Consider the following 9,496-nt stretch of genomic DNA (forward strand, 5'->3'; position numbering starts at 1 on the left):
TATTACTCAAAATCAGCAGGTGTAACACAATGAGATGCTGCTTAGACATAAAAAGTTTAAAACACTGAGGTAGACAGTAAAATAGATGAAAGTGAGATTGTGTTTACTGGAATAAGCCAGGAGCTGAAGGACAAATACAGTGCGATTCTCATTTATCTGTGGAATCTAAACAGTGGGTCTCATAGCAGGTCAACACAAGACAGAGGGTGATAGACACTGGAAAGTGGAATTGGATGGAGGGACAGAAAGCAGCTCACTAATGACATGAGCACACAGAGGAGGAACTGGCTCTGATTTTCATTCTTGCTTTTTATTGGCCCAGATACATTGTACTGGGTTCCAGAAGGACATTTTCACACAAGAGTGTAACCACTTACCATTAGTCTCCTTTTTTCCTCAAGGCACTTTCCGTTCTAGCTTCATGTCATACATGCATTCACAATATATAGAGCTGTAAGTGAGAGACGATGTGGGGCAGTGGACCGTGAGAGGAAGCCTGGTTCTTGGTTGAGCTAAAGGTTAAATCCCCGGAGACTCTGAAGGGACTGTAGGAGCTTCGCCTGCTCCTGGCGAACATAGTGCTGGTAGGAAACGGAACAGCTCTTCAACTGTAGAAGTCAGTGTGAAACTTGGTACAAGCCACAGACAGATCTACCATATCACCAACTGTTCAACTCCTGAATGTTTACCAAAGGTTTCAACGTCATCACATCACACAGATGCCTGCACAGCAATACTCACATTAATATTCACAAGAGTTAAGCAGTGGAAACAACTTAGGTATACAGCAAAAAAAGGAATGGATAAATACAATCTGGTATAGGTGCAGGTTAGAATGACATATGTCATTTGTCAGGAAACGGATGTAACTCAAGTCCATTAAGCAAATAAGTCAGACTCAGAAATACAAATATTAGATGTTTTCTTGTTGGGTTGTGGATCCCAGGTCTACTCCGTCACAGGGCACCGCCTCTTGGGGAGGCAGAACTTGGGGAGTTTATCCCATGCCACCCTGGAACAGGGTGGTGCTGTGCTATAAGAAAGCAGCAGGCACCTATCTGGGGATAGAAAAGCAGTCTGAGGAGTGGGAAAGCAGAGCTGGTTTGGGGGTCCCCGGGCCCTTCGACAAGGCCAGGACCTTGGGGTTCTCAGGCTTTTGGACATCCAGGTGCACCGGGATAAGAGCAGAGAAATAACTCAGAGGGCCATTGGCTGTGTCTAGCAGGGGAGGGGGATGTGGTGGGGGAGCTCTGGCTCCTCCCAGTGGAGAGAGTCCTTGGCTTGATGGGTGGCAAGCTTGGTGGCAGTTGTGTCTGGGAGTGCACAGAGGTCTTCTATAGGAGACTAGACTGTGACTCTGTAGGTGAAAGCCTCCATTGTGCTCCGCTGTGGATCAAGATGAAAACAGTCTGTGGTTTTGAGCCATTAATTGTCATGATAGAAAACGGATGTGTAAAACCATACCCCACTTCTCAGGGTGAGCTTGAGATTGAATAGTTTTTGCAGGGCCTCTAGGTACCTCATTAGCATGGAGATCTCTGTTTTGAGACTATGTGACCTGTAGTCTTTTCCTACTGTCTTGGTCTGAGATGTTAGGGATGCCTCATCTACATGTGGAAGGACTTGGGGAATTGCCCTTATGTGACTGATGGCCACAAATCTATGGGGGCAAGACGGGGGGGGGGGCAGGAGGTGCTGCGACTACCAGCAGTATGTTTCCTTTTCTATGCATCTTATCGAATGTTGGTTGTTTTCTTAATGCTTGCTCTTCTAATTGGTGTGAGTAGCAGTCTCAGTGTCATTTAATTTGTACTTTTCTGAACCCTAGCTCTGGTTTTCTATAGCCTAGTAGGTAGCTGTTGTTTATTGAATGGTATGGCATATTTTGAAATTACTACACATTTCCCAACACATGAATATGACTAATGTCTGAAGAGATAGAAATGTTTATAGCCTTGATTTCATTTGTATGAGCTTCTTGCACACATCATATTTTAAAATGTGGCTTTGAAAGATTGATATGCTATTTCTCAATAATAATTTTGTTAATTTGAACTTAAATTTGCTTTGCAAAGAAAATACATAGACTGAACTAAAGCATATTCAATCCATTCACTCATACATTCATTCATTCAACAGGGCCAGGTTAGATGCTGGTGATATAATTCTAAACAGAAATATTCTTCATTTTCACAAAAATTAGAGTTCAGAAATGAAAAAACAAAACTTCTCAAATCCCCTACATAATTTATAAAGACTATAAATAAATATTATTTATAAATAGTGAGATTGCCTAACAAAAAGTTTGTGAGAAAAATATCCGTAGGCTTAGACATATAAGTAAGATTGAGGCCATGCTACGGAAACTGAAGTTTTTTATACCTATTTTAATGCATGTATGTAAACAAGATATATTCTAGGTAAAGATCTACTATTTATCTCATCATTTCTGTTTGTTCTAATACTTTAAAACTATAAAACTGCTGAATAGGGACTTTTTTTAACAGAAGCAGCAGAAAGAAAGAAATCTATCTGAAGGACCCAGCCTAAGATTACAAACTCTATTTTGTATCCAGATTCCATCTTATGTTGAATTTGTCCTCAGGCTAAACTCAGGAACTGAAAAAAAAAAAAAAAAAAAACAACAACCCCACAACTTGTTGAGGAACCACGACACCCTCTAGAAACAGCCACAACTTTCCTAATAATGACTACTTAGCACTTAGTGACAGCCAATTGGCTCCTTAGGAGGAAAATACCTAATGTTCTGGAGTTTCAAAGTAGATTGCTCAAGTTAGCCACAATTGTCCATAACAAGCTGAAATCATTGCTAGCCAATAAAAATGTGCCAAGATGTAATTTCTTAAGTGTTAACTAATCATGTAGCTGCCAAGCTGGAAATCATCTCACTCTTCTGAAAACAGAATAAACAGACAAGATTTTACTAGCTGGGACCATCCACACCCATCCACTGTGATGGAGAGGTTGGATGGTCTGAACTCAAGCTTGAACTCTGCTTTTGCATGTGAGTTGAACTAAGTGGTCTCTGGTGGCCTTTGGGGACCCCGTAATCTAGCATAACACTATCCAAGAGTTTTTAATTTTAACTTTTTATTGCATTTATGTTTTGTGTGTGTGTGTGTGCATTTATCTTTTTCCTTATTTCTGTGATTTGAACAGGGTCATATGTATAGCATGACATCCTTGTTTAGGTTAGAGGACAACTTTTTGGAATCCTTTTCTCCTATCATGAGGTTCTCTGAAGACTACATGTCAGATGTGGTGGTGGGCATCTTGACCTTCTGATCCATCTTGTTAGCCCCAGTCTCATTCTTTTAAAAGCAAAAATCTCAACAAACTAGGTGTTCATATAAATGTAAAAAGAATTTGTTTGTATATACAGAATATTGGCTAGAATATTGACAGAATATTGTGGTACCTTTAATTCCAGTACTACGGAGATAGATACAAGAGAATCATTAGTTAAAGGCCAGCTTATGCTATGTATTGTAGAATATTGTATAATACCATGTTATACTATTCTGTACTATAATATAGCAAAATATCATCTCAAAAAAATAATAATGGAATGATAACACTAGAGATATAGTAAATCATGTGAATTTAAAAATATGCTTTTTTGTTTTGTTCTTAGAATTTATCTCTTGACCTTTGCCACATCCTACTCTGTCCCTCTTCCTCCTTCTCTGTATGATCTTTCAGCCACATTAACTTGACCTTTGTTAACTGGCATTTATCCTCCTGTTCCCATCACCTCCCAAAACTCCCATGTTGCAACATTTCCTTTCACTCACTCATGGGTTTAAATAAAAGAGTACTAATTTTAGCTTTAGAATTCAGTCTGGGTTTTGTTTTTGATTCTTTGTTTTTAGAATAAGCTAAAGTAAAAGCACAGAGAAAAGGAAGAAAAATTCTGCTACTGACAGGGTAACAAGTTGGTGCCACACCTCATGTTTCTGCTCCCAGTCACCACTAAAGAAACATTCCAAGCTGTTGCAGTGACCAGAACTTAGAAATGACAAGTATTTAGCTGTCATGGCTGTCCACTTTGTTGACTTTCTTAATAATTAGAAAATTGTTAGATGGGAGAACATCTCAGATCACGTTCTGGTCCACAGGAAATGGCCCCATTGTTTTTCATTAGCAGATTAAGAATGTTTGTAGTCATTCTCATAATGCTGTAACCATTTTCCACCAATAATATATGTATATACAGAAGCCAATGTATATAGAAGTTGATATTTGATGCAACACTACCACAATTATATATTTTGTGTAGATTTCACGGTTGAGGGGAATTTGTTTTTCATATTTGTCCAGTTTTATCTGAGTAAGTGCTAAGCCAGATCTGTTACAGCAATCTGGATATTGTTCTCTACTGGGACTTCCCAGATCCACTCACATACAGGCTCACTTTTCTCAGATGGCTGACAGGAATCTGTCACTGCACCTTGAGTAACACAGATGTTTTGTATTTGCCTCATCCTGGAAAGAGCAGCAGATTAGCTGAGACTTGAATCAAAGTTATCTCATCCACTTTGTATCTTATTAGTATCCCTGTTCCTTGGAATGTTGAGAGGGTCTGGGATCTGGATGGATATTCAGACACCATTTCACCCGGTCTTCTTTATATAATGCTATACATGTAAACTTTAGTACAAAGCAATTTGAATGGCAGCACCTTAATTGCAAACTATCAGATCATCACCTGTAGCAAGTGGACAAGAATCTAAAGGATTTCAGATCAATATCATATGCTCCTTCAAGACAGCCCCATTCATATAGCCAGTCCTGCTGTGGAAATCTGGCATGGCCTTGGTGGGGACAGAATGACAGGATTCCTGCCCCTGGGACAGGGCTAGCAGGTGCCAGCCTCCACAAGTGTGGCTGCTGGGGGCATAAGACTTATTTGTACAATAATGTACATATTTTCACATTCCTCCTCCAAGGAATGTCCTCCCTGTTAATGTTAATGACTTCATGATAATCAGAGACAGCATGAGTTCAGGAGGGGTGGCTAATGTCTAAGCAAAAGGGTGGGCTCTGGGACCTTCAGGACAGTCTTTAAGGCTATAGAAAGAACTCTAAAATCATGAGTTCAAAAATATACAATTTCTCAACTATGCAAAGGATAAGGATGTAATATGAATTATATGAGGAACTTCATGAATCTAAAGGAGTAGAGGCAGTTATACCAAGAGCTAATTTGTCAGAAAGATACTAGGAAGGAGACAAAGAGATTTATGGAGTGGTGATTGCAGGAGATCCCATTCAGCTAAGTTTTCATTTGTTTGCTTGTTTGTTTGTTTGTTTGTTTATTCTTACAAAGGCAGACAGATTCCTGAATGCAGGGTCGGCCTGGAACAGAGCAAGGTTAGGCATTGGTTTGGTAGAAATGGTGATTTCAGGATTGGGTCCCATAAAGCTAGTTTAGCATCTAAACTAGTTTTAGCTAGTTTAACAGAGGCAGGCAGATCTCTTAATTGTTTTGCCGTGTTAAAAGAAAATGGATGCTTGCTGTCTTTTAAGAACTAAGAGGAATGGGTCCTGGTATGCTGATTCATAGGATAATCAAAAGGGAACCTGGAATAAATAAATGGAAAGATATGTAAATAAAATGCTGGGCTTTTGGTATGTATGAAATGAGCAAGCAAACCAAGGTAGCAGTTCTTTAGAATTTTCTCTAGCTAGAGCTGAGCTGTCTGAAGATCTGGAGAGCAAAAACAGCTCTTCAAGAATTTTTCTCTAATAAGATTTCTGATTTTTGTCCGAAAATCCGTGGAGAATGAACACAAATCTTTTAGAATTTTTTGTCTTTTTTATTTCGATTGGAAAATCCAAGAATTACTTTTAGAATTTTTCTATCAGAATTTCTGACCCAGTCGAAAGATCCAGAATTAAAAAAAAAAAAAAGCAAAAAAAAACAACCAAACAAAAAAAACCAGCTTTTCTGCCTTTGGTCAGAAAATCCATGAGCTATTAAGAGAGCTTTTAGAATTTTTACCAACAAAGAGAGCTGTCTCCAGCAGAAAGCTACCTGTCTCAACCAGGGAGTTTTTAGAAAGCAAGAAAAGGCTGTCTAGAACAGGGCAGAAACACACACACACACACACACACACACACACACACACACACACAGAGAGAGAGAGAGAGAGAGAGAGAGAGAGAGAGAGAGAGAGAGAGAGAGAGACAGAGAGAGAGAGAGAGACAGAGAGAGAGACAGAGAGAGAGACAGAGAGAGACAGAGAGAGACAGAGAGAGACAGAGAGACAGAGAGAGAGAACATGTACTCTGGAATGTTATTTCAGCAGAACATAGGCTGCGAGCTTGTAACACATGATTTGACTTCAGGTCATTTGATTTTGCTGCTCCCAAACACCCTTTCTCTCAGGAACCCTTCTCCAAGCTAAGGCTGGTTCATGGCAGAAGTAATTAGACATATTATCCATGTGACCAGTATGCACCAGGTTCTTTGAATTAGACTCTGTATAGGAATATTTGATACTTCTGTGCAAACATGTGTATCAGCTTGGTATGTTTTGGCAAATACGATTCAATATGTTTGCTTTAGTCTTATTGTTGTTGTGATAAAACACTCTGACCAAAGCAACTTTGAAGGAGAAAGGATTTACTTAGCTCAGACTTCCAGGTTACAGTCTGTCACTGGAAGGAAATCAAAGCAGATAGTCACATTTCCAGCCAAGAACCAAGTCAGTGTAATGGATGCCTGCTTGTTAGTGTGTGGTCTGCTCCCTACAATTTAGCTGTCTAGGACTCCTTCCCAAGGAATGCTGCTGCCTTCATTGAGCTGGGTCTTCCCATACCAATTATCATATTCAAAACAATCTCCCAGAAACAAACCAACCTGATTTGAAAGGTCCTTCATTGGAAGAATATCTTCCCTGCTGGCTCTACATTGTGTCAAATTGACAAGTCAAGCTGACATTGACAAAAGACCCATCACCCATCATTTGCTTTGAGCTCTACAGACAGAGCTGTTACTTCAAGGCTGAGCCTGTCTTGATCTCCAGGCAACAGCTGATGGCTAGGATTTTAGTTGTGACGAGATGACCAGTAACATTCAAGGTGGTGACTATTCCAACATTTTGAGTTCCTGAGCACCTAGTGATGAACAGATAGATGCTTTGCCAGTGCACAGTGAACATGGCACATGAACAAGAAGCACAACCCATTTCGATTGAAGCCATTGAGATTTGTCAGTTATTAGGCCCTGCATGAATTTAGCCCTTTCAAGCTAATAGAAGTTATCATGAACATGGAGGAGAACAAATAAGTAGGTAGAAAACAGACAACACCAAATCAATTATCTGTATCCCTTGCACACTCATATGCATCTTGAATACTAACGAGCTAGGCATTTTTTTTTTTTGCCATCTTTTCAAAGAGCAAGCTGTTCACTATCATTGATGAATTTAAAGCCATATTGCTTTCATTATGACATTTACCATTTTTCTAGCTAACTGGCAGATGATGGACATGCATGTTACTATGACTTAATTTCCCGTTTTAATATTCTAAGAATGAAACAACTTTGATGAGGCAGGCTACTCCCTACTGTGCCCAGGCCCTTCTGGAATAATTTCTGTCTCTTGTCCTTTCTTGTCTGTCTTTTTCATCAAGAAAAAAAAAAAAACATCCTACAAAACAGAATTCAGGCTTCAGTCGTTAGATGTTCTTTGCCTGAATATAAGAGAGAGTAGTTAAATTGCTGTCATCAATGGCTCAGTGAATCCAATGCATTCTGAAAATCTTGCAAATCTCCATAATATACTATCCCAACTGTGGTCAGTATGTCTAAGGGTACATGTGTACAAAGTAGTCCCCCTTGATCACAGAGGATTCCCACTGAGGCCCTCACTGTGACCCATATACAGTAGTGAACTCTATGTGTATTCTGCTGTTTAGTTCGTTCAAATGGTAGACCTTAGCAACCTGAGTATACACTTTTTTTTCCAGTTTAGAACTTTTATTTCCTCTTAAGGAAAGGTCTTCACTGCTTCTCTTTGAAATAGTTGAACTCCCCTTTTCAGAATGACTAAATCATTGTCCCATTTTTAAGTAAAATAATTGTCAGTGGAATGAAGATTGCAATATACCAAAAATATGAAATTAAAGATGACTGCTAAGTAATGAATTGATGGGGAGTTTTACAACATGACTACAGTAGGAAAAAGAAAGAATTCATGTTCTCGACAGGATGGAACAAGACTATAAGTTATAATGCGGCAGAGCATATTGGGTAACTTAAAATATGAAATTACATATTTTTAGATTTTTCTCATTTAATATTTTCTAAATTATGACAAGTGAACCTTGAAACCTTGGGAGCTACAGAATACTTTTTAAGTCTTTCCCCCTGTTAGTTTGTAAGACAAATGGGATTGCACTTCATTATATTATAGAAGGTATTTATATACTGTAAATCTCTGATTGTTTTAATACTTCTGAGGAGAATCAAGGGTTGCAACAACAAACAACAATCAAGAAATATGTTCCAAATAAAAATATATAAACAATAAGAATTTAGAAAATTAAAATAATTCTAAAGGTTTATCTCCTTTTTGTATTCAGAGTGTTAATCTAAATCAATAATAAATAAGGTAAACACTGATTGGTTCTTCAATATAAAACCTTGAGGATGTATTTTCTACCTTTGGAGAACTAGAACAACATGGAACATGGAACATGGTTTAGGGAAATGTCAGTTCACTGATTAGTTGTGTGTGCGTGTGTGTGTGTGTGTGTGTGTGTGTGTGTGTGTGTATGGATTTATTTTGTTTTTTTGTCAGTTTGATACAGCTAGCTAGAGTCATCTGGCTAACCTTTGTTAAGAAAACCTTTGTTAAGAAAATATCTCCATCAGATTGGCTGATAAGCAAGGGTGGGGGCCTTTTTTGAACTAATGACTAACATGGAAAGGCTCAGCCAGCTGCGGCTGGTGCTTTACCTGGATAAGTAGTCCTGAGGAGTATAGGAAAGAAAGCTGAGGCTGAGCAAGCCATGGGGAACAAACCAGTAAACAGAATTTCTCTGGAGTCTTTGTTTCAGTTCCTTCCTCTAGATTCCTGATAAAAATTCCTTCCTTAATTTTGCTCCATGTTGTAAATTCTTAGATGAAATAAGCCCCTTGATCCACAATTTGCTTTTGGTCAGTTTTATCACATCAATAGGACGAAAACTTATGCAGACACAAAGGTATCTAACACAAAATAAGATCCTTTAACAGCATGTGTAAAAGTATAAAAGTAAAATAACAATAACTATGAACAGAGATATTTGAAAGTTTACAATATCTAAATGTATTTGTTTCATCCCCCAAGTCATCATGATGTCTTTCAAATAACATTTACAAACCAACCATAATAACAGTTACAAAAGATGATTATTCACAAGCAAAACTAAAGCTGGTTGAAATCTGCCACAGATAATTTAACATAACCGCACACTTTATGAT

The sequence above is a fragment of the Grammomys surdaster genome, unplaced genomic scaffold, assembly GCF_004785775.1.
Source record: "Grammomys surdaster isolate TR1022 unplaced genomic scaffold, NIH_TR_1.0 133, whole genome shotgun sequence".
Lineage (NCBI taxonomy): Eukaryota > Metazoa > Chordata > Mammalia > Rodentia > Muridae > Grammomys > Grammomys surdaster.